This window comes from Pleurodeles waltl, chromosome 8 (assembly GCF_031143425.1).
Source record: "Pleurodeles waltl isolate 20211129_DDA chromosome 8, aPleWal1.hap1.20221129, whole genome shotgun sequence".
Lineage (NCBI taxonomy): Eukaryota > Metazoa > Chordata > Amphibia > Caudata > Salamandridae > Pleurodeles > Pleurodeles waltl.
Window position 1 is genome coordinate 1,326,762,475 of NC_090447.1, and position 27,051 is coordinate 1,326,789,525.

At 45.7% G+C, this 27,051-nt stretch overlaps 1 protein-coding gene across 1 annotated transcript in view; it reads right to left on the reverse strand.

The window, feature by feature from the left end:
- ATM (ATM serine/threonine kinase) overlaps nt 1-27,051 on the reverse strand; it is a 1,319,133-nt gene that overhangs the window by 363,169 nt on the left and 928,913 nt on the right. The gene's annotated exons all lie outside the window — the stretch shown is intronic.

Sequence of the window (27,051 nt, forward strand, 5' to 3'; positions counted from 1 at the left end):
ACAGAGTCAACCAACGCCACTTAACAGTGCGCAGGGGTTCTGCTTGAGAAAAATCTCCGGGTCCAGACTGACAACTGGGGGAAATTCTAAGGTAAGGGATCTGCGACTATAAGTCTCTATCAGATGCAGAGTGACAAAACCCCAGAATTGATGAGATGATCCTAGTCTGAGCCAGAAAAAAGAACTGAACCTGAGAGGCAAATGCCAGTCCAAGGCACAATTTGTCAGCTCCTTTAAGAAGCAGTGTAAAGTGTTACGTTAAGCTAACAGGTTGTTTTTCCTTTGTTTTTCTCTCCCATGCAGGAGTTTGAGCTAGTTTTTCTAACTGCAACATGTTAATCTTCATGCTGCAATGTTGTCTTATGTCGTATTTACTTATTATTGAGGTGAAGAAATAATTTGGCCTCTCTAGGCTGTGATGGTTAGGCCTGCATTAGGATAATGACAGCTTCCCTCCAAAAACAATGCACAGACTACATTTTTGGAAATTTGCAAACAGGTGGGAATATTCTCTGTTTATTAGTATCAACGGTAACCCGTCTTCAAAAGACAGTCATCTAGGTATGGGAACACAGGTGTCCCTGACCTCTGAAGATTTCAGTAACCACCGCCAACCCATTTGTGAGTACCTGAGGGGCACTGGTGAGCTGGAAGAGGAGATATGCTCCTTGTCTATATCTTGAACTGCAGATACTGTGTGGGGACAGGTAAATGAAAATATGGTATAAGGATACCATCCAGTCGCACAGGTCCAGAAACAAAAGGATCTGGACCATCAGCAGGAATGTATTCAGAGGTCAAAGGTCAAGAATAGGTCTGACACCACTGATTGTCTTTGGGACAATTAAATATTGAGTTCAAACCCTTCTAGTCTTTCCCAGGTAGTCACAACCTTGATGCTAATCTTGGAGAGAAACATATGCATCTCTTGTAACAGGATGGACAGGTGCTCTTCTGAAATTCGATCTATAATAGATGGAGGGTAGTCAGATAGATAAGGCCTAGTATAGCTAATCCTGAACAACCTCTAAAACCCATATGTTGGATGTGATGCATTGCCACAAGAAAGGCAATGTTGACTACAAGTTGGGCATGTACCACTTAGGGCAAACCAGTGTGGTTTGTAGACCACTGTGGCAGGAGGAGAGGAACTGGAAGGCTGATGGTCCTGCTGGCCCACGCACCGTCTGCGAGACTCACATCCATAGCTTTAAAAGAACTGGGGTGCCTGCTTCATCACTAGTTGATGAAGGCTCTCTGCTACACAGTAGACCTGTGGAATAGCCTCTAAAGGAGCGCTCTGCATCACTGCTGCCTTTAAGCATCCAGAATCTGCCTTCCTTTCAAAGAGCAGGACTCATCAAAAGAAAAATCAATGAGGAGGCCTATATGTCACCAGAGAATCCAATAGATCACATGCACACCTGTCTATACAGGACAACATTGACACCAACTGTGCTACCTAGGCAGTCGGTGCTATCGTGACCTGCGCGGATACCATATTTGGATGTGTACTGTCTATCATGTAACGTCTAGCCAAAGAGGGCCTCAGGGACAGTCAGCAAGATCTAGCTTCCCCATGTCCCAAAGGATAAGGGAAGATATATATATATATATATATATATATATATATATATATATATATATATATATATATATATATATATATCTCCCAGTTTCGGTCGCCATCAGGTAGTTCTAGTTAGGACCATGTTTCCATAAAAAAAGCCTTTTTTGACTTAGCATATATCTTTGACGTATCTTCACGAAATTTCCCCCAAAAAGGTGCCCGGGTGATTCTTGTTGCATACGGGAAGTTTTGGGGTGATCTGTCAAGCAGGGGCAGAGAAAAAGGGGGGAGGGGGTTAAAAAACTTGCATTTCCCCTGTTAATTCCCATAAGACCTTTAGACATGACTGAAGCATGAACAGCTGGAAGGAATTACATCAGATTTGGCAAGAAGCCAGCTGTCTGTATGCAGATGACACTTTTGGTTATTTGTTGTAAATCCATTCAGTAGTTTACCAGAAATTAAAGAAAATCCAAATTTGTATATTTGAGCTCGAAAATTATTTGCTAATATTCAAGAATTTTTGGGAATGCGTGTGAGAATAGAAGCGATGTAATTGGCTGGCCACAACCTGAACAGAAAGTTGCGGTCGCCATTTTAAGGTCTCAGCACATGGTCCCTGGGGCTGAAAAACAAAATGAAAAGTAGCCTAAGGGGTCAGGGTGGAGGTAACGTGACCACAAGAGGGTGATATAGGGGTGTTTGAGGGTCAAACTATAGGTTTAAAATGATATTTGCTTTTAATCGAGATTAATCACAAATAAGCAAAATAAAATGTTTTAAAAAAAAATTCATGGACTCATTCATACATGCACTCAGAGACTCATGCACCCACTCAGACTCACACACCCACTTTCAGACCCAGCCACTCGGACCTTCATGCACCCATTCACAGGCCCACTCAGACACTGACAAACCCACTCAGAGCCTCACGCACCCACAAACAGACCCACTCAGACCCTCACGCACCCACTAACAGACCGAATCAGACACTAACCTACCCACTTAGACCTTCATGTACCCACTCACAGACCCACTCAGACACTGATACACCCACTCACAGACCCACTCAGACACTGACACACCCACTCAGACACACAACCACTCACACACCCTCTCAGGTACTCATGCACCCACTCACAAACTCACTCAGACCCTTATGCACCCACTCACAAACCACTCAGACCCTCATGCACCCATTTCACACCCAGATACTCTTACACCAAGAGACACCCTCTCACATGAAGAGAGACGGACTGGCTGTGCACAGTGCAGGATTGGGTGGTTAAGTGGTTGGCTGCAGGCCCTGCAGCCAACCCCAGCCAGGCATGGACAGAGGCCTTGCGCAGCGCTGGTTTGGGTGTTTATCAGAGGATGGCTGCAGGCTGTGCGCAGCATCGGGTTGGGTGGTTATAGGGGTTGGCCTGCTCAGGCCTGGCCACAGGCCAGAATCTGTGCCAAACTCGTGCTGCACATGGCAAAAGCTGCATGCAGCTGGGTTGTTAAATGGGTTGACCAAAGACCGTGTGCAGCGGTGGTTGGATTAACGTATAGTAATAAAAATTACATTAAAAAAAACATAGAAATTCACTGAAAAACAAAGGTTACAAGGACGTTCTAGTTAAGAAACAGAATAAAAAAAAACTTAGAAATTCACTGAAAAAAATTAGCATTAGCATGTGAATCTGCAGCACTATATGCCACGAACAGATGTACACTGGGTAAGTGAATTTTTTGTCCGATGGCATGTGTAGTTGCAGATACATATGCTATACATAGACTAAAAAGCAGGTGCTTTCCCCAAAAGAAGCGGTGACTAGACTGTAGGAATTGAAGTTGTTTGAAATAATGTTTTTAGTACAGCCTGACCAATATTGGCCTGTTGCTTTGAAAATACATCCACACAGTAATGCTTTGTAAATGTATGTGGAGTAGACCATGTGGAAGCTTTGCATATGTCTGCCATTGGTATGTTTCCTAAAAATGTCATAGAAACACCTTTTTTCCTAGTGGAATGAGCTTTAGGTGTTATCAAAATTTGTGGTTTTGACTTAATGTAACAGGTTTCAAAACATTTAACAATCCATCTAGCTAATCCTTGTTTAGAGATAGGATTACCTTTATGTGGTTGTTGAAAAGCAACGAAGAGCTGTTTAGTTTTTCTAAACTCTTTTTTTCTATCCACATAATAAATTAGAGCTCTTTTAAGGTCAAGAGTGTGAAGGGCTCTTTCAGCAGTTGAATCTGTCTGTGGGAAGAAGACAGGCAATTCCACTGTTTTATTAATGTGAAAAGGCGATACTACCTTTGGCAAGAATTGTGGATTAGTTTTAAGTACAACTTATGCTTGTGTTCTTGGAAGAAAGGTTACTCAGAGTGAATGCCTGTATTTCACTAACTCTTCTTAATGAAGTAATGCTACTAAGAAAGCAACTTTCCAAGTTAGTAATTGAATCTCACACAAATGCATGGGTTCAAATGGTGGCCCCATTAGTCTAGTGAGTACAATATTTAGATTCCATGCAGGAACTGGTGGGGTTCTTGGTGGAATAATAAGTTTTAGTCCTTCCGTGAAGGCTTTAACAACTGGAACTCTAAAGAGAGAGGTACGTTGTATAGTTTGTAAGTATGCAGATATAGCAGTAAGATGAATTTTAATAGATGAGAAAGCTAAATTTGCCTTTTGCAAATGAAGTAGGAAGGATATGATATCTTGTATAAGTGTGTCAATATTTTTAGATTGGCAGTAATAAACAAAACGTTTCCACTTGTCAGCATAACATTGTCTAGTTGTAGGTTTGCGTGTTTTTATTTTTTATTTTTTTTAGAACTTCCATACATTCTAATAGAAGTTGCAAATATCCAAATTCTATAACTTCAGGAGAAAAATCGCTAAGTTGAGAGCACTGGGATTGGGATGTCTGATTTGACCTTTGTTTTATGTTAACAAATCGGGTCTGTTTGGAAGTTTGCAGTGAGGTACTACAGACAGATCTAGGAGTGTTGTGTACCAATGTTGTCGTGCCCACGTGGAGGCTATGAGTATCATGGTGAGAGAAGTTTGACACAGTTTGTTGACCAGAAATGAGATTAGTGGGAGAGAGGGGAAAGAGCGTAAGCAAATATCCCTGACCAGTTGATCCATAGAGTTTTTGCCCTTGGAGAGAGGGTGTGGATGCCTGGATGCGAAGTTTTGGCATTTTGCATTTTCGTTTGTTGCGAAGAGGTCTCTTTTTGTTGTCCCCCACCATTGAAAGTACTGTTGAAGTACCTGAGTGTGAATCTCCCATTTGTGTATCTGTTGGTGTGTCCTGCTTAGCAGGTCTGCTAGCGGATTGTGTATTCCCGGGATGTTTTCTGCTAGTAAGAAAATATGATTGTAAACCACCCATTTCCAAGTGGTTTGGGCTAGAAGGGACAGTTGAGATTAATGTGTCCCCCCTTGTTTCTTCAGATAGTAGTACAAAGGCCTTTCCTTTCCTTTCATGTCTGTCTGAGCATTTCTGCAGCCCGATCGTGAAGCGATCAGGCTGCAGAAATGCCCAGTAGACACTAGATGAGAGCGACCCCTTAAGCAAAGGTCACTCCCCTGGGAGAAAATTTATTTTAGACCATTTCGGCCCCCCTTGGGGGCAGATCAGCCTATTTTTGTAAGGCCCATCTGCCCCAAGAGGGCAGAAAGCCCAGCAGAGACCAGGGAAGATTTTGTTTTCAAAAACGGTCATACCACAACCCCAAATAAATGGGGACAAAGTTGTGGGCAGATGGGGCAATTACAAAAAAAAAAAAGTAGTGGGGTGGTGGCTAACAACCAGTATGGGCATGGTTATGCCTCCACCCCATCTAAAGGGAGTAACAGTCTTTCAGCTCTCCCCCCACACTAAAAGATCTTATCCCAATGGCAAGCAAGAAGCAGCAAATATCCCTGACCAATTGATCCACAGAGCATTGCCCTTGGATTGAGGGTGTGGGTACCTGGATGCAAAGTTTGGGCATTTTGCGTTTTCGCTTGTGGCAAAGAGGTCAGTTTGGGGTTACCCATTTTTGGAAGTATTGTTGAATCACCTGTGGGTGAATTTCCCATTTGTGTATTTGTTGCTGCGTCCTGCTTAAGAGGTCCGCTAGTTGGTTGCGTATCCCTGGGATGTACTCTGCTAGAAGTTGAATGTGATTGTGAATTGCCCATTTCCAAATTGTTTGTGCTAGAAGGGACAATTGAGATGAGTGTGTCTCCCCACCCCCCAGTTTTTGCAGATAATACATTGTGGTCATGTTGTCTGTCCTTATTAACACTGTTTTGTGTGTGATCTGTGGTTGGGAAGCTTTGAGTGCTAAGAACACTGCTATCAATTCCAAATGGTTTGTGTGATTAGTTTGTTGAATGGAGTCCCATTCCCCTTGTATGGTAAGGTTGTTGAGATTGGCTAACCAACCTACCACTGAATCATCGATTGTGATTATGGTCTGTGGCACAGGGTTCTGAAATGGTCACCCTTTTAATAAGTTGGTGTGATTCCACCATTGCAGAGAGTGGAAAGTTTGGCGGTCCAACAACACTAGATTGGGAAGTTGACCCTGTACTTGAGACCATTGTTGCGAGAGACACTGTTGTAGCAGTCTCATGTTTAGATGTGCACTAGGTACTACTGCTTTGAATGATACCATCATGCCCTAGAGTTTCATGGTGAACCTCACTGTGTAAGTGTGATTGTATTGTAGTTGAGATATGAGGTTGTGGAAAGCTTGAATTTTCCGTGGGTTTGGGTATGCTAATGCTGACTGAGTGTTCAGAATTGCTCCTAGATACAGTTGTATTTGTGCTGGTTGCAGATGAGATTTTTGGTATTGATTGTGAATCCTAGGTTGTGTAGGATGTCCACTGAGTCCTGTGTGTGCTGTTGAAAGGTTTGAATGGTGCTTGCTTTTATGAGCCAGTCATCCAGCTAGGGAAAGACATGTATATGTTGCCTTCTGATGTATGCTGCGACCACTGCAAGGCACTTGGTGAATACTCTTGGTGCTGTTGTTACTCCAAAGGATAGTATTTTGAACTGGTAGTGCTTGCCTGCTGTCACAAATCTTAGAAATTTGCGATGTGCTGGATGTATAGGAATGTGAAAGTAAGCATCTTTTAAATCTAATGCTGTCATGTAGTTTTGTTTCTGTAGCAGGGGAATGTTGTCCTGTAGAGTGACTATGTGGAAATGCTCTGACAGAATGTACTGATTGAGGGGTCTGAGATCCAAGATTGGTCTAAGGGTACCATCCTTCTTTGGTATGAGGAAGTATAGGGAATATACTCCTGACCCTTGTTGGGCTATAGGTACCATCTGTATGGCACCTTTGAGCAAAAGTGATTGTACCTCTTGTTTTAGTTTTAATTAATAAATTTAGATGTTCCGGAGAAAGTCTGTGCGAGCGAGGGGGAATGTTTGGTGGAGCAGAGATGAGTTCTAGGCAATAACCATGTTGGATAATTGATAGCACCCATTGAGCTGTTGTAATGTTGTGCCATTCTTGGTAGAAATTTTCCAGTCTTCCTCCCACAGGAGATGTGTGCTCTGTGGGGATGTGTAAAAAGTCTCTGTTTGGTTGAGGTGGAGGAAACTCTTGGGGTGGGTGATTTACCTCTATCTCTAAAGTTATTGCCTCTGAAAGAGGCTCTGCTGTTAAAATGTGGCCCTTGTTTCTGTTGGGATGTGGACGACTCTGAGGTTGATGGTTTAAAGCCACCTCTGAACTGGGGCCTACAAAAAGTTCCCCGAGTAGGGGTAGTGTAAAGGGCACCCATAGTTTTAGCTGTATTAAGAGTCTTTTTTTCAACTTTTCTATGGTGGTATCTACCTCTGGGCCAAATAAGTGTTGCTTATCAAAATGCATATTTAACACTGCCTGTTGCATTTCTGATTTGAACCTTGAAGTTCTTAACCATGCGTGCCTTATAATAATCACACTGGTATTGATAACCATTGCTGCTGTGTCTGCTGCATCTATTGCGGATCTAATTTGATTATTAGAGATAGCCTGCCCCTCTATTACTGTCTGCTGTGCCTTTTCCTGGTGTTCTGGTGAAAGGTATTGTAAGAACTCCTCAATCTCACCCCAGTGAGCTCTGTCATATCTTGCTAACAGTGATTGAGAATGTGCAATCCTCCAGTGATTAGCAACTTGAGTTGCTACCCTTTTCCCAGCTGTATCAAATTTACGACTCTCCTTGTCTGAGGGAGGAGCATCCCCTGTGGGTTAGCTATTTGCCCTTTTCCTTGCTGCACTGACTACTGAGTCAGGTGGTAATTGGTAATAAAAAGTGAGTCTGAAAGTGCAGGTTTATACTTTTTTGTCTACCCTTGGTGTGATGATTCTAGACTTCAATGGTTCTTTGAAAATGCCCTCTGCATGTTTAAGCATGCCTGGGTGCATAGGTAGACATTGATACACTATGTGAGTAGGTGTTAATGTAGTGAAAAAGAAGTCATCCTCAGTGGGATCTGTATGCAACTGCACGTTGTGATATGCAGCTGCCGTAGCTATCACCTGATTGTATGCAGTTATATCTTCAGGTGGAGATGGCCTAGCATAGTATACATCAGGATCATTAGAAGGTATGGGATCTGAATCATATAAGTCCCATGGATCTATATACTGATGAGTATCATATAAATCATCCCCATGTGTTGAGATAGGGGACTGTGTAGGTGAAGGTGGTGGAGTGTCTAGTGATGGAGAAGCAGGAAGTAATGGAGAATGTGGTGGTGAAGGCTGTTGTAGTGCACTTGGTTTCTCCTTTTGCTTAAATATTTTAGCAGGTGGATGCCCATCTTTTACAGTCTCTTGGAAAGTTAATTTTCTCTTTGTTGCAGGAGGAGACGATGCAATAATTCTTCATGTGTTCTTATGGATATGGATTTTGTTCTGTTTAGCGTCCATTACTTCCAGTTTGGGCCTTTTTTCAGAAGACTCCTCAGTAGTTGGAGCATATTTTCCACCCACAGGTTTGAGCTCCGAAAGTTTGGAAACTGAATGTTTTAGTTGGGCCGAAAATGTCGACTCTGAAATCGATGGCAGTTTTTATAGCGCCGAAGTGAAAGTCTCAGATTCTTGGCTCGATCCCAAAACAGGTATGGCATGCTCCTTGATCAGCGCTGAATGCACTTTGGTCTTCAGTTTCAGTGCTGAACCTGAGAGTTGGTCATCCAACTGTGTTTTTCGGATTGTCCATGGCCGGCAAGCAGTGGGGGACCCAAGACCGGTGCTGAAGTCTTTTTGGTTGCTTTTTGTGGGTGGGAAGGGGATGATGTACTCACATACTGAGTCGCTGGGATGGAACGTCTGTCACCATCAGAATCTCGATCCGAATCGGAGTCTGTCATGTAAACTACAGTCTGGTGAGTCATCTCTTCTTGAGCGTGTTCTTCTCTGAAGATGTCGGGCGTTTGTTCCGAACATTGGACACCATCACCAACCAATGTGCTCTTCGATCCCTAAGAGTTTTCTTCGAATGGAAGGATCAAAATGCTTCATAGTTTTCTTCTCTGTGATCTGGAGAAAGACAGAGATTGCACACCAAGTGCTGATCGGTGTATGGAAATTTGGTGTGACACCGAAGGCAGAAGCGAAACGGAGTCCGTTCCATCAGCCTGATATCGTTCAACAACCACGAGTCGAAGAAGGCCCAAGAAGGGCGTGGGCGCCCTTAAAGGGAGCTTAATCGAACCCGACAATTACAATTGGGTCAAATGTAAGTTAGAAACGCGATCGAAAACGATACCGTCGTTTTTATAGAAAAGGAGAGAGAAGTTCAGATAGTACCGAACCAAGATCTACCAGAGCGAGAGGAAACACGTCCAAACCCAACGGCAGAAAGAAAACAATCTAACAAAGGACTCGATGCCCATGCGCACTATCAGCGAGAGGAGTCACTCGATCTCATGACTGGAAAGCCTTCTTCAAAGAAAAACAACTTGTAACACTCCAAGCCCAACACTAGATGGCGGAGTTATGCAAAGCATGTGTATCTTCAGCTACACATGCCATCAAACACACACACACACATATAATAATATATATATATATATATATATATATATATATATATAGAGAGAGAGAGAGAGAGAGTGAGATAGAGATATATGTACGTATATCTCTCTCTCTCTCTATATTATATATATATAGACTTGAGCAACCAAATCCCAACGGGTGGTGGAGGAGAATACTTTCTTTCCAAACGTCTCCCCCAGTTTCAACTCCCTATTGGGAGGAAGTAGTCTGAAATGTGATCGGGTTTGTCTTGCTTGTAGACATCTGCATCACCAAGCTTTCAAGGAAGGGATGCTGAGATAAAAACACAGGGTCACCTGGGGTGGTTACGTCTTGTGATCTGGTGGTTGACTGGGGGGCCATAACAAGGTCTGCCCATGTCCCAACAAAGTATCTGGAAGGGCTTCATTTAAAAGTAAGAGGTGCTTGGTGGAAGTTTGCTCCTGCTGGAAGACTTCTGTCAAGACATTGGTCTTGATGTCTAAGGTGGGGAGCAGGAAGTCAAGGACTTCGGGCACCCTATGCATTACCAAACGGTAAAAAGCGCTCTCTTTAGTGGCAGGACCGGGGGGGGGGCAAGAGGAGCCCTGACTCAGGTGCGGCATCAAAGTCACTAGCTTCTTGTCAGTCATCATACCAAATTTCTTTGCGGTACGGCTGTCTAATCGCATCAGCTACGTTGTAATCATTCTCAGAATCCTTGCTTAACAGGGAATGTAGTTTATGCATTCTCCCTTGTGGAGGCAGCATTTCAAGTGGAGGAACTGGTGACAATACTGGCCAGGCGCGGTATCAGTTAAGGGTGCCGACCCGACGTCAGACAAAGTAGGTACCGCGTATTGCGGCTCAAATGGAGTCAGCATCAGGGTCTAAGTGGTGAGAACCAGTGTGGACTGTGGCTTCAGAGGCAGAGTCTCCACTATATCCAGATTCTGCCCCGTGATATGCTCAGAGGTTCCAACTGCCACTGAGGGCTAATCCATCAGCAACATTCCAGATGGAGAGCCTCTCGGCTCTGTGGGGCCCAAAGGCAGGCCAGAGAGAGTTAAGGATCCTAAGAGTCAGAGCATGGCCTTGTGGAACTCTTCCATCTGTTTTGGAGTGGCAGGTGGCCCTGGAAATGCGGGCTGAGCTGGAACAAGTTTCAGGATAGGCTCTGACATTGACTTCTAGAGTGAGATCGAAATGTATGGTGCCTGTCACTTCCCGCGCTAGTTCTATGGTCTGATTCCCTTGACCCTCCCCCCATTTGCTGATTCATAACTACTGATTATCTGACCTTTCTCCTTACCTTGTGTGCTGGGGTTGTGGCTTACTGGCTGTCCATATGGCCACTCAGAGTGAGACTTACTGGTCGCAGTTCTCTCATCATTTCCTGGCGGCCCGATGGAGTTCTGTTTCCTGCTACATGGACGCTAGCAGATCACCTCTGATATGCTAGAAAGTGTAAGACTACAATACATTTTTGTTTTTTGCTCCTTTCTCTATCCCCCTCCCGGTCAGTGCATTGTGCCTTAGTCTTTTGTTGTTTAGGGTAGCTATCTGCTTTCCTGGACTTCCAACTGCAAGCTAAACCCTTCCTGAAAGCCCTGCTCGTTGTTCCTTTCTGAAATATTTTGTCTGCTCTTAAGGATATGCGATAGTGCTATATTTTTCTTCCTTGTTGTCCTTTTTTCCATGGAAGTGTTTTGATGTTCTATCTCTCATTTACCATCTGCTGCTAACAGGAACTTTGTTGAGAAATTACTCCTATGGATGAATAAGAGTCTTGTGGTGTTTACCTATCTCCTATGGCTTAATGGGAGTTTATATTGGATGTGAGACATTCCATGACATGGGTGAGCATGTTCCGTTGATGATTCATTTGAGTTAGTTGGATGTCCATGGTTGAAATGCATGTATGATTGCACTGATACTCACTACCCCTGTGTTTTGTCTCTTTTTGTTTATAAAGGACACAAGACCAGAACTTAGCACTGTGTCGCTTGAGACATAGCCTGGGGAACCCATTTCGAGCAACTTCCTAGAATCAGCTGAATCACGTCAGGAGTATATCCTTCCCATTTTTCCCTTTTTTTCCCCACTTTCTCCTTACAGCTAACCACCCACATCTGTATTTTAATCGCTGTGGAGAGTTATTCCTGAGATGAAGGGATGGACTATCTCAGTTTTTGCGGTACCTGGAATTCAGGAGATTGGGACTGGGATAGTGCCGCTCACCGTGACTTCTCAGGAGAATGTAAGTCCATGGAAGTTGCTGAGACTCCCCCCAGATTTCCTGTGCTTGCTCTACAACTTAGCTGACAACTTTGATTGAGATGAAAACCGAATTCCATAACAAACCCCTGAGACTTCTCACTCTGCAGTAGGACCGATACCAAACTTTCATCTGGACTGGTCTTGTTGTGGAGTTTTTCAGCTTTTGGTGAGGGAGAGTTTTGCTTTGCGGTCTTGTAAGCCCTTGGTATTCATATAGGCACAATCCCTGCAGGCCTAATAGTTGTGGCTTGACCCCAGGCAAATCTGATGTGAACCTGTCACAGATATTTGTTTAAGATAGTGTTCACAGGGTTTAAAACTGATAATTTTGGAAGGTGTCACTTCCCTTTGCACAATGAAATTTTTTGGATGAGGTAAGGTTCTCACAGAGATTTGAGGTAGCTCCGAATAAGCATCTGATAGCACAGACATAAAAGAACTAAGGTCAGCATGTAGGAGTAGCGCCGATATAGACCCCATATGCATTTACAGTCTGGAACAGCATCAGTGCTTAACCACAGGTGCCGCTTACCAGAGATACTGCTGAAAAGTTTCCGGATCCATTCTGATGCCTGAAGAACACATGAAAGGGGAATTTAACAGATTCCAAGGGGAATAATAGAGACTTTGTTATCTGGGAGTCCTGGTCCTCTTTGTGTACACTGGATGTCTTAATCTGCCAATTATCTAGGTACACGTAATGTGATATTCCCTGATGTCTACGGTAAGATGCCACTACTGACATGCTTTTTGAAAAGATTTGAGGAGCTAATTTCAGACAAAAAGGAAGCACTGCATACTGGGATGATTTTCCTATCACAAACCACACATAATTCATGCATCTTCTGGATACTGAAATGTGGAAGTAGGCATCTTGATGATGCACGTCCAATCGCCAGGAATTAAGTAGGTGAATATTTGATGGAAAGCTTACATAGGCAACCTTTCTTTGTTAATGCATTTATTGGCCTTTCATAAATGTTATATTGATCTGAATTCCCTCTTTAGGCTTATTATTAGAATCACACAATATTCTGAAAAGGTATCTTTCTCTTTTGTGAGGATGGGACTGGTAGGACTGCATGCTTCTTCAAAGTAAGGAAATGTCCTTTCTCAGGATGATTAACTATAACCTGAGGGTGGCTTTGCTGTAATTGGTGGTGGTATTGTTTTGAGGTATAGCAAGTATAATAGTTGGCACACACTTGTCTTTTGTATTGTTTTCTAGTCTCCCAGGTGAAAAGATCCCGCCCCACCACTGGAATTATGAATGGAAGGAATGGAGGAGATAAGGGGGATTAATAAGGTGTCACTGGCAGTTTTGGGGGCCTAGTGTCCTAAAATGTTGGGAGGCTGTTACTTAGCTGTCTTATTCTAAAAGCTCTTCCTGTGATAGGGGTGTCTCACCCTATAGTTGGGGCTGCTGGTAGGGCCAGCCAAAGCAATGAACCCTCCCAGGGAGTAGCAATGGTTCCTATGTTTACACGGTACCTTGAAGAAATATATTCTCCCTTCTAAGCCAACCATGTTGACTCTCTCTACTTCATTTTTAATTCCGGTCATCTCTTCATCAATATGTTCTTCATCCGTATGATAAGAGTCTAAAAAAGGGAGATTTGGAAGTTTTAGTTGTGTGTCACCCTTTCTGCAACAGTTCTTCAAATCTTGCCAATGCTGCCTTAGGAGGCCTTCTGCACAAGAGATTGGGCTGTCCCCATTTTCCCTGCCATCACGTATAAGGAGCTTTTTGGTACTGGAATTCTTTAGGGTTGTACCAGCTATTCTACACATCTTTGTTTCTTCAGTACCAACCCTCTTGCTTCCTCTCTTGGGTAGTGCAGAGCTTCCAGGATTGGGTGAATGTTTCCTTCTACCTAATGACACAATAATAAAACCCTGTTTGGGCTCTGAATTCAGGAAATCTGGATTGCGCTGCAGTATTTTATACCTCTTAAGCACTCAGACAGCCATAGTGTAGCTTCTTCAAGGATGGCCAGGGTTATGAATTTTTCCTTCGTAGACTCTAAAAAGCCTGGATCCAGTGGAAGGGTGTGCCTTTGAAATGCTCTTCGATGGAGAGTCTCCATAATCATCAACTGTTGTCTGCTGTGCTTCCAATGGGACATTTTATTTCATCGCGCCTCTTGCCAGAACATCTTGGAAAGTTGATATATCGTCCACTGGAGACACTCTTGTTAGAGATCTTTAAGACTTCTTGTGGTGTTGATAAATAAGGTCTCTTACAGGAAAATGAAACACTTAAGAAGGTGTATGATGACCTGAAAAATGCAATGATGGCAATAACAAGTTTCTAATTTGTGACACTGATGTCAGTTGCAACACCATTCTAGAAAGCTGTGGCAGACTATGATTGTAGAGGAGTCTGCCATGGAAATTCAGTTGGGATGTCAATGGGAAGAGGACCTGGGGGTATGGAGATCATTAATGGGTAAGGGTATCAATCTCTTTTTAGGTAGGCCAGGTCAAAATGTCAACATCGAGAGTGATGTTGGAAGCACCATCAGAAAATGCTGCTGAATCAACTGTATGTTCTGGATCGACAATCATTGGGAGGCAGCATCTGGAATTCTTTGAACTCGATTAGAGAAACCACATTGGGTGCTATGAGTACCTTGATGTTGAAGACTTGGTAGAATGGTGACAGTGTATTGTCATTGATGCCAAGCACTTACAGCAAACATGTTGGGGCCACCATTGGAGTGGATGACAATTTCAATGTTGTTCTTCTGATTTATCACCTTTTTCTGACCTCCTCCTCTCTTGATCTTCCTCTGTGGGGTTCCTTTTAAGTTGCTTGCACTTTCCCAGCAGAAATTCCCCATGAGCCTTTTCATTATTTGCCGCCCTCAGATTTTCAAGCATGCTTCACTACTTAATTCTTTTCCTATTGTTCAGGGTCCTTTTTTCCACCTTTTTTAATGGAATTTGTTCCGCTGCCCAGACTTAGAAGTGGGTAATCCCAATACATGCAGTTGGTGTGGGCCTAAAACAACTTTCTTATTACTCAGACATGCAGACAGCAGGTTGTGTCACAGGTGCTGCTATAAAGTTTACAGAATATGTTTTAGTCTTACACATGGGTCAGAAAAGCTCACCTATGGTTTTCAGAGAGTGAGACGCAACTTATAGACATGTTTGAGAACTCACACTTTCTACTGATATATGTACAGATGTATATTATGAAGTGTTCAGGGGTCTCCACATGCAACCAGGAATTATTCTAACATTCATGAAGACAATGAAGATCCTAGGATGAAGAACGTATTCTACAATGGCAGTATTGTGTACACAAGTGTTTAATTCCTACACAATTGTTGATTTATAAAGCCCAGAAGTGGCCCAGGAAGGGCACTTTTAGTTTGTGTTTCAGTTAATCCAATTTAATTAATAGAACAAACTGACGGTGGTTGATGTTTTGACAGTCTATACAAGCAAGTTCCACTGCTTAAGGTGGAGAGGACTATCCAAAAGGGCAGAGCCTACTAAACCAGTAGATCCTTTTCCAATGAACATGTGCTCTAGGGAACAAGAGAATCCAGGCACACCAAACGTGACCAGAGAATTGACTGGGAAAATAAATACCAATGCAGGAAGATGGTATATGGCAGGATAAAATCATACATAGTGATAATCTGCAAACCCCCTCCTGTCCATTTGTCACAAGTGCATTGAGCCATTCCCAAAAAAAAGAACCAACAAGTCATGCATCTCGGAGAGGCAGGAACCTCAATGCTAACAGATACAAGCTAGGCAAGCTACAAGTGCTAGGCTTCAGTCAGATGACTGTAGGAAGAGGTATGAACATAAAAAAAGGATGTACAGCTAGAGCAAGCAGCAAAAAAACAATGGTTTAGCTGTCCTACTGCAAAGTAATTTTCAAGTACTGCCCTGAAGTTGGTAGATTCATCTACAGTGATTAGGACCCAAAGTTCCATCTACGGTCATTAGCAGTATAGTTTATAGGTGTTGAATTGCTGAAGTATAAACTCTGGACCCCTGATATGTTCTTCTAACAAACAAGTGACATTTATTGACAAACAAGTATTTGCTAAATTGGTCTTTTCCCCCTCATATTTTCATGTACCGGATCTTCAAAGGGTTCCTATGTTAGGTTAAGGAACTTTCTGTTAATCAGTAGCAGGGTAATGGCTAAGCAGGCATATGTCAAAGTTGGGGAGCAATGAACAAGTTACTTATCTTCAGTAATGTCTTTCCTTGTAGAGACTCAATCTAACTTCAGAATGCTTACCTTAGAATACCCCTCAGGCAACCAGCACATCTTGAGCAATACCTCTGTGATCTGGTAGGTAGCATTTATGGTCTGTGTCATCCGCACCAGGTTTACATGCTTAGTGCCTATATAAGTGCTAACCAAGTGTGCCGATGTCAGTTTCTTGCATGACATAGTCCGCGCCCACAAGACATGGAGCCACGTCAGAACAGCTGTGACCAGTGTGCTGAAACTAAAGAAGACCTTCTCTAGGAGAAAGTACTGTTCACAGAGAGGGGAGGCAGATTGGTCGGTAAGGAATCTGCAGTTAGAGTCTCTACCATAAAATGACTTTATCTAAGGTAAGTAACTTCTGGAAGAGACTTCTAAACTCAGATTCCTTACTTTAGAATGAGTACCACAATGATAAGCTCTCGAGAAGAGGGGCTGCAAACTAACAAATCAGAAAGTCCTGCAAGACGGAGCGGACAGGATGCCCAACCCAACAGACCAGACTGTCCAAATAGTAGTGCTTTATGAACTTATGGTGCAACGTCCACATAGCTGCCTGATGTTTGTCAAGGACTGGTATCCCGAGCTGCCTTGGATCTAGTAGAATGAGCCCTAAAACATTCTGGAAGCTACTTCTTCGCCAATCCACAGCAGATTTTGATACTGAGAACAATCTATTAAGAGATGGTCTTCTTCTGCACTGCCTTGCCCTTTCTTGCTCTGACAAATCCAATGAAAAGCTGAGCATCAAGCCGGTAATCTTTCGTACGATCAATATAAAAGCTAAGAGCATTTTTACGATCTAAATGAAAGACTCTACTGCACAGAGGGGTGAGGGGGAGCAAAGAACGAAGGCAGAGTTATCGTCCAGCCGACGTGTAATGAAGTCGCCACCTTAGGTAGGAAGGAGGCACATGTTCTTAGAACAGTCTGTGCTAATAAAAGGTAGTGTATGGTGAATGAACCGAGAGGGCCTACAGTTCACTCCCTCTCTGGGACGATATAACAGCCACCAAGAAAACCATCTTGAGAGTCAAAAGCCTGAGGGGACAGTTATACATGGGCTCAAAGGAAGAACACATCAGAAATGTTAAAACTAAATTTAAGTGCCACTGGGGCATATTGAAGGAGGAATGTATAAAGATGTGTTGTAAACTATTTAAGAATACAGACACAAAAGGTGACTTGAAGAGTGGGGGCTGATCCAGCAAATGCAACAATTACAATAGGACTGATAAATATCCTTCAACAGTGCCCAGAGGATGGCCCTGCTGGGCTAACAATAACACAAACAATAACACATCAGCAGGTTTGGCATGAAGTGTGTCAATTGCTTGTCTGAGCACCATGCCACAAATTGATTCCAACAGCAGACGTCTACAGATTTCATCAAGGAATCCCTGGCTGCCAGAATAATGTCTACAACCTTGGAAGGAACATCAAAAACACTCAACCTATGCCACTCAACCTCCAATCATTAAGGCAGAGTGTGAGCAGGTTCGGGTGCTGGACTCTGACCTGCTGCTGCAACAGGAGATCCTCCTGAAGGGCAGCCTGATTGGAGGAAGAATGCTCATGCTTAGGAGTTTGCGATGCCAAACTCTCAGTGCCCAATCCAGAGCAACTAGGATGACTCTGGCTTGGTTAGTCCTGATAATTTTGAGGACTTGGGGCAGGAGCGGAAAGTGTCCCGAATTCTACCCCAAGTGGAATGTGTTCCCAAACAGGAGCCGCTTTGGAAACTCCAATTAGGTAAAGTGCAGATAATGTGTGCTCCTGGCAGTGGCAAATAGATTGCATCAAGGTTCTCCCCATTCGTTGAAAAGACTTGGCACCATCTCCGGCTGTAAATGCCATTCATAGTTCGTAAAGGTTCAGTGGCTAAGTTTCTCTGTCATGGCATTCAGAGTTCCTGGCAGGTGTTGTACAACCAGGTGGATAACCTGAAGTTCCAGCTAACTCCAGAGGCATAGGGACTCCTGGCATAAAGTCCACAACCCCACTGTGCCCTGCTTGTTGCAGTACCACATAGGAATGCTGTTGTCCGTGAACACCTGAAGCAGCCTCCTTTGATGAATGGGAGGAAGGCTCTCAAAGTCAATAGCTCCAATAAGTTGATGTGGAGTCAGGTCTCTGTTGGAGACCTGGGCTCTCTGATCTCCACCTCTCCCAGATGGCCATCCCATCCCAGAAATGAGGCATTGGTTACCACGGTCAACTGCAGGAGGGGAAGAGAGAGTGGTCTGTCACTGATCCAGTCGCGGTCCAGTAACCACCACTGCAGGTCTATGGCAGCCTCCTCTGAAATCTCAACACCATCAGAGAGATTCCCTCATTTCTTTGCCCACTGAGATTTCAGGTCCCACTGCAAAGCCTACATCTGTGATCCGGCATGCTTCATCAGCAGGATACAGAAGGCAATCATGCCCAGCAGCCTCAAAGTCACACTCACCGAGATCCAGGATCGAGGCTCAAATATCGGGATCCTAGCCCTAATGTCCTCGATTCTCTGTGCCGGTGGATAGGCACAAAAATTTACCATGTCCAGAATGGCTCCAATGAAAGAAAGGCATTTGGAAAGCAGTTAGGTGTGACTTCAACATTTTGATAATGAAAGCTAACAAGCGTAGAACGATCACTAAAGACTGGAGGTGGGCGAAGTCTGCCTGAGGCGAGCACACCTTCAGCAGCCAGTCACTGAGGCAGGAGAAGACTGTGACCGCTGAAGGTAGGCAGCAACCACCACAATCACTTTTGTTAACACCTGAGGTATCCCTCTGGTGAGGCCAAAGGGGAACATGGCAAATTGGAATTTCTCGAAGTTCACAGTGAACCGCAGGTAATGCCTGTGGGCTTGCAAGACGGGAATCTGAAAGTAAGCATCTTGCAGGTTCAGCACTACCATCCAGTCTCCAGGGACCAGGGAGACAGAACCTGGGCAAGGGTGAACATTCTGAACCTTTCTTTCCTCCGGAAGACTTTAAGTGGTCCAAGATCTAGGATAGGGAGGAGACCACCATCCTTTTTTGGTACCAGAAAGTAGCAACCACTTTCAATGTTGGCACCCTCTCAAAGGCCCTGCTGGCCAAAAGGGGCTGAACTTTCTGGCACAATTATGACAAACAGTCCTCTGAAAGCTGATGCAAAGAACGTGGCATGGGTGGTGGGGTTTAGAGAAACGAAGGGCGTTGCCCTGTCTGACAAGTTAAAATACCCATGTGTCTGAGGTGAATTTCTCGCATCCTTGTAAAAAGTGCCAGATTGTTCCCCAAACCAGATGGTGGTGCACCAGAGAGTACGTACGAAAGAGGTTTTGGTGTGACAGCAGCAGAGGGAGGGGGAAAGCTGGCTGGTCTTGTGGGTATGAATGATGATGGGAGCTTTGGAACACTCTTCTGTTTCCACAGACAGGGAGAAAAGTAAGGTGGTTGATGTGGTCCGACAAATAACCCCCGGGAGCAAGCCAGGACTCTGATGACTTTAAAGCGCTCCAACGCAGTATCAGCATGATTGGCAAACAGGAGAGAACAATTGCAAGGGCATGTCAATAAGGCTCTCCTGGACATCTCCCAAAAGGCCTGCTGACCATAGCCAAGCATGGCATGCAAGAGCCCATCCGCTTTACCAATGAAGTCTGGTGTGCCTTACAGTGAACACTGAAATTGGCAGCGATCCGGCTGCCCAGAATGGCTTCTCCTAACTTCCTCTGGAACCACATGTAGCACTTGTGCCACAGAATCCCACAAAGCACAAGAGTATCTTCCTAACAGGCAAGCCATAATCACAAAGCACAATGTCAAACTTGTGGAGGAAAAACTCTTTCTACCAAATGTTTTAAACCGCTTGGATTCCCCATCTGGAGGGGTAGTAATGAAGGTGCTTGGATTCACTTTTGTTGTTGAGGCCTGCACCGCTAAGCTCTCAGGTCTGGGGTAATGCGTAACAAATGTGGGACCCCCGAGTCAGGCCGATGGCAAGAGGTCTGACAGATTAAAGGGACTCCGGAACAGGGTTTTGCCAAAGCCCCTCAGGAGGACGTCCATGAAGGCTTCACTGAAAGTGAGTCTGGGCTCTGCAATGGAACGCCCTGGCTTGAGCATGTCTGTTAAGACATTCGTTTTAACCTCCATGGAAAAGAGCTGGATATCAAGGACCTTCACTGTCCTCCTCATCATAATGGAGAAGAGCACACTTCCATTGGTGGCTGGGCTGAGTGAGAAGACTAAACCAGAAGTTGTTGACATGCCAAGCACACTGGGTCCCACAATCTTTTGTACCAGTGTAAGAAACTTGGCTCTTTGAAGATGCCCCCTCCACTTTTTGCTGCTTGATGCTGTTGCTTTTGACCTGTAAGAGTGCTGAGGCCTGCTAACAAGACTGCCTTTTAAAACTGCATAGGCTAATTGGCAAGGACTTTACCACCCCTGTAAGTGTGCCCTGGTGGAACCCTTAGCGCATGGGTACTCACAAACTTTTTCTCGGGGGCCAAAATTGCAGTATGGTTTGCGGCCGAGGGCTGCACTGAAGTGACAGCGGGGGGCGGGGCTTAGAGGGGGAACAACCACCCCACCCCCTTTTTCAAAACAATGCCCCTACCCCAGTAACACACACAGCGCGCACACATACAGCGCCATCTGCTCTCACCCCTACCCCAGTAACACACACAGCACCATCTGCTCTCACCCCTACCCCAGTAACACACACAGCGCCATCTGCATACAGCGCCATCTGCTCTCACCCCTACCCCAGTAACACACACTGCGCCATCTGCACACAGCGCCATCTGCTCTCACCCCTACCCCAGTAACACACACAGCGCGCACACACAGCGCCATCTGCTCTCACCCTTACCCCAGTAACACACACAGCGCACACATACAGCGCCATCTGCTCTCACCCCTACCCCAGTAACACACACAGCGCCATCTGCTCTCACCCGTACCCCAGTAACACACACTGCGCCATCTGCACACAGCGCCATCTGCTCCCACCCCTACCCCAGTAACACACACAGCGCCATCTGCTCTCACCCCTACCCCAGTAACACACACTGCGCCATCTGCACACAGCGCCATCTGCTCTCACCCCACCCCAGTAACACACACACACAGCGCACACACACAGCGCCATCTGCTCTCACCCCTACGCCAGTAACACACACAGCGCGCACACACACAGCGCCATCTGCTCTCACCCCTACCCCAGTAACACACACACACAGCGCGCACACACAGCGCAATCTGCTCTCACGCCTACCCCAGTAACACACACTACATTAAAAACAAATAAATAAATAACCAAAGAGCCTTACCTGACTCAAAGCACTGTAAAGATGCCACAAATGTGGAACAGCAGGCAGGCAGGCGGGCAGCAGACGTGGAGCCGGTGACAGGAAGCAGACGACCAAAGCCCCATAAAAGTTAGCTGCAAGCGCTGACTTTTATGGGGCTTTGGCTTCCAGGATCGTCAGGGCAACGGCATAAACAATGGCCGCCGTATGTAAACATAGAGGAGGGCCGCGGGAGCATGCTCCCGCGGCCCTCTTCTATGTTTACATACTGCTGCCATTATGATATGGCGTTTGGTGTGCGTCTCGCGGGCCGCCAAGCTAGGTCCGTGGGGCCGCTGGCGGCCCGCGGGCCGTACTTTGAGTACCGTTGCCTTAGCGGGTGCCCACCAAGTTACCAAGCTCTCTGCTGTTTTGGCAGGCTCTCTCGTGCCTCTGCCACCACAGACAAGAGTCTGCCCTCCTGCTGGTTGTGCTAACACTTCCCAAGGATGGAGACAAAGGGCCTGGGAGGGCCGGAAGTCACACCTCCTACCTCCTAGGATGGCTAGTGTGAAAGGTAATTAAGGTGGTGAGCCTCAAAGGCTTCTCCCGCTCTTGATATGTAATTACTAGTCCCCCCGAGTGGAGGACAAAGCCCAGGCTAGGAGGTCTGTACAGCTGAGGAAGAGTTCTGCCATTTTGGCAACCCTTAGGAGCAGTGGGTTCTGGGTAGAAAGTGACATCGTCCCACATTAAGATGTCACTGCAAGGGCAGACTAGCCGCAGGGAGCAGTAGCCCATTGACCACTGTCCCCCACTCCCTTAATGCCCCCTAAAACTAGGATTTTAGGGGCTCCCCTGACACGAGAACCTCAGTTCTTACTTGCAAAGAAGAGAAACAAAGTAGACGTCGTCAACGACAACAGGACCTGGACGCCAGAAGCAGCGCAATCAAGGAGGTGAGCCTCAAAGGCTTCCCCTGCTCTTGATTTGTAATTACTCATCCCCCCCAGTGGAGCACAAAGCTCTTCCTGCCCTGTCCAGCCCAACAGGCAGGAAAATTAGCTATGCTGGAGTGTCAGAGTGAAGTGGACACTGAAGTGGCCTAAGGAGACCACCATTGGAACTGAGTGACTGACGTGTGCCCGTGGTGAAAGCTCTTTGGTCCCAGCAAGAGGGACCCCTCTGGATAACAAGAAGTCAAGAAGGACTCCCATGACTGGTGGTACCAGTCCCCTGCAACTTGCAGGAGAAACGCCGTGCTGAAGTCGAAGAAGTGCGACCCAACAGACTCTGTGAGTGAACCTAAAGAAACTCTGTGTTCAGCATTTAAAGAGTGGGAGTGAGGTCTCTGCCAAGTTTCAAACCCCTCCTTCCTTCCGGACGTCCTCCAGCCGTCGAAGTGCCTGCAGACCACCTTTGCTGCTACCAAGGCTTGTCTGTCGTTGTAGGAAGCTGGCCTGGTGTGTGGTAAATCTGGAAACCACAGCCACTCGGACATCACCAACTCCAGGGCAGATACCAGCATAGAGACCAATGTTGGCAGCGACCCCTCTCCTGAGATTCTGCATCTGGAAGAGAGTGACATCAAGAGGAGCAGCAAAGCATCTTGGGCGTGCCTAGCGACAGTGATTGACAGCTAGAAGCCTCATCTGCACCCGGAGCCTCTGGACGTGATGGTGAGGTTCCAGCTGTTGATTCCTGGTCCTGGCCCCCCAAAGACCTCTACATCCAAAGGGTAGAGCGTGTATCCACCTCCAAGTACCCATTTGTCAGGTGTTGCAAATTGCCAACCGCCACAGACTCCATCACCACCAACAGCCAAAGCACCTCCGCACCCAGACTCCCTAGGCAAGGTAATAAGAAACTGACTGTTGACTCTTGGTCTAGGGGCCCGCAGAACCTTATGTCCAGGTGATTTCCAAGGAACTCCCTCTACAAGTGCACACTTTGATTTTCCCCATCGACTTCAATGGTAATCATTTGACTCCAAGAAATATACAGTATTTTCCAAAGCTTCTAAAATTCACAACTTCGGTTGCATGCACGACACAAAGTTTGTTGTGGCGTCTGATCTAATATAAAAATCTGCTTTCTTTTCTAAATTGATGTTAGAGTTCTTTACAGTTGTGTCATTTACTTATCACCCATGTTGGTATTGTAAAATACTTTACACATGTTCCTTTAAGTAGCCTGACTACTCTTTGCCACACTACCAGGACTGAGCTAAGGTTTACTGGTCTGAACCTAAGGTCCACTACTGGGTAATGTGCTAGTATTACATGGTGAGACTCCCGAGTCATACCACATAATACTGCCACCTTGCTACAACCACTTTCTGTCTGGAAAGAATTGGGCTAAGTCATTTGGAGGGTTAAGGGCCCCATGGGTGGGATTATCACCGAACAGGTCAAAGGGCAGTGGATGTGTTACAAAAGGCTGCCTCTGGTCTATCAGCGCTGGTCTCAACCTCGGATGGGGTCAACACAGCACTGTCTCAGAGTCGATGACAGGTTTTCCTATGTCTTGTGGCGTCAAGGGACCAGGCCCCAGTAACGGCAAGAGAGCCAGGATGGGGCTCGGAACAGGAGTAGGTCTGGATCAGGGTACAGATCCAGAGGGTTGAACTGGCATTGAGGAAGGGCCCACCAACTAAAATAGGTGTGACACCTCGCAGCTACATGGGTCCAGAAGGCACGCCAGAGGGAATCTGTTGCCCAATGATGCGGGCCAGGATGGATGAAATTGCTGAAGCTGAGTAGGAGTCACTCCAGCTCCTGAGAACTGAGGGAGGCACAGAGAGAGAGTCAGTGCTGGGGGTGGCGTGCTAGAGTGGGAGCCTAGATGGGGGTGAGTGGCTATGCACTCCTTCCGGGGACTTGAAAGTCGAGGGGCATTTCTACTTATTTTTCTTGGACTTACCTGATGAAGACTTTGATTTTGAAGATGAACGGACGCAGGAGCAGCAGGACCGAGGCTGTCCCTGAGAGCCAGGACCTATGCAGAGTCTTGCGTTATCACACTGCAAGGAGCTTCAGCGACCTCTCCTGAATAGCTTTCAGGTGCATTGACTGACAAGGATTTGGAGTCGTGACTGAACCCCAATCACCAAAGACAAACAAGGTGAGGATCAGTCACAGACATGCCTGTTATTCTCAGCAAGGTTTAAAACACATTTGTTTTGGAGGGAACATGCCCATGGCAAACTGGAAACAAAATTTTTAAAAAGGCTTGACAAAAGTGGAGAGAAAGTTGGTCAAAAAGTGACAGAGGTAGTTCTCTGAATCTGTGACTGTCAGAGCAGAAAGAGAGGACCTGACAGAGTGCTGGGGTGGTGGCTATATAGGCAGCGTTGTCAAGACAGAGCCATCAGCGCCACCTATCGGCATACAGAGGTACTGCTGAAGTTTTCCTGATCCAGTCTGGTATCTCAACATATTCTAAGTTAGGGAATGTGTGGTTAAAAATCTCTTCTAGAATTATTTATTTTTATACGAAATGTAACGTGTGAAGGGGAGCCAACATGGAATGGCAAGTCCTTTAAAGGTAACTTACATTTGGTCATTTCTTCTGAGTCTTCTGTCTCTTTCTGATCCTGCTTTTGAACACAGGGACTAATGTGTCTTTTTCAATTAGCAGATGTAACTTGTAGATCAGAAGCAGTTTCAGGCAGGTGGACAGGCCTGCTAGATCCCTATGTTTCCCCCGGTCCTGCCTTTACATCTGTATGTTTGTTATGATTAGAGGCTGACCTGTAAATTTAAATGCATCCTTGCATAATTACAGGGTAGGTTGAACCTTCTAATACATGCCATATGTCAGAACCCCTTTCAAAGGGCCACAGGGCAAGCAGAACAACTGGGCCCAACTGTGAGGGTTGAGGCCTTTTACTCCTGATGTTGTGGGGCCCAACCTACTGTGGATCCTGGCAACTGGGCCAAATATCCCATCAGCAATTCATTCTCACTGGTAAGGTGGGTCGAACATTTCAAGCCTTATTGGAAGCAGGTAGATACAAAGGGTGAACACAGACTTACAACAAAAAAGTTTGTTCAAAAGCAGCAATAAATGATTGTTCAGTCAAATACTGTCTTCTGACAAAAATAGAATTTATATACAAACACAAAGTGAAATATAGCATACACAAACTACACACAGCCCACTGAGGTCAGGCTCTAGTGTTCAATAGGCAGGCCCTGGAGTTCCACATCCCTCTCACTAGCAGTAGTGGTTAGTCCCTATTTACACTCGATGACATTCAGGTGAGGCCCCAACAGCAGTCGAGTTTCAGGAGTCCCACTGCAACTCTTTAGTTTAAGGCAAACAGTGCTAACGCGCTTTCTGGCCGAGACGTTTCCCCAAGTACCTTCCAGTCCATTGATCAGTCTTACCAGCACTAGCAGGGATTACATCTCACTAACCGGTGCGAAGGTTGCAGTGGCTGGCTTTGTGTGTAATACTCGTAGCTCTGCAGGAGCAGCAGATGAAGGTCCTCAGTACTCCTATCATACAACAGCTAAGTATCTGGCAGAATCTCCTTTCAGTGACTACATTAACCAGGCTATGATCATTGTCTTTTCAGTTGGCCCCCTCAGACACACTGGGGCACCATTTCAACTCTGCATTCGGACAAGGGTCCGATCAGTACAGTAGCAAGTTCTCCTTCACAATGGTCCCATCTGGCATATGGGGTCACAGACTCTCCAGCAGCACACAGACAATGGCCAAATCGACACAGCGACTTTACCGCGGCTCCATCTGGCAAATTAAGTTGCCAACTTACAGACCACACACAGGCGATCGTCCGATTTACATAGTTAACTTCAAGGCAGCCCCTATGGCATACACACCGCACAAAGGTGATGGCCCATTTGGCACCACAGTCTTCTCCTCACACCACACTACAGGTATCCACTCAGCAGGATCCCCACTGGACTTCTCTCCCTCCAGCAATCTCTTCTTCATCACAGGGCACACTGGTCTTGGCAAGCAGTCAGGCACTGGTGCTCCAGGCTCTAGGGCCTAGTGGTCTTGGATGTTCCTTGGGTGAGGTCCCCTGATGCCGCTGAGAGACTGGCAGGCCTCGACCCTCAGTCTGGTCACAGGCACAAGTCTTGCAGTGCTTCTCCTTCTTGCACAGCCAGACTGGCTGCTTGGCAGTTAATGTTGGGGGCCTCAAGCTTCCCTGTTCATAGTCAATTTCCAGACACCAACTTTGATTTAGCGTGTAAGTCTTTTAAAACTGTATTGAGGGTTTGCTTCCTTTTGAAGTGCCCTCTTCTCTGCCTTGCCCTTCCTCTCGAAAGCAGCCTATCACAGCAGGTGTGACTCCAAATAAGATAGCCCCATAACGCAGGCCATGAGAGTGACTAGTCAGGCACAGTGATATGTGTATCAAGAGGTTACCCCACCCTTCTTTTAATGATTCTTTTATCATCCCCATTTCCTTCCTGGGGTATGCCCAGGTCCCTTTCCAGTGACTGCTCCCTAAATCAAAGATCACCGATTAAAGGGTACTGAAGAGCCTGGCACTTCTTCCCCCAGTGTGTCTGTGTCCCACCCCACTCGTAGTAATGCAGCAATCCACAAATCTGGCTGGAGTATTTCTCCACCTTCACATGGTCCTCCAGTCATCCCTGGGTCTCCCAAAATGGAACCCAGAATCTTCCATGT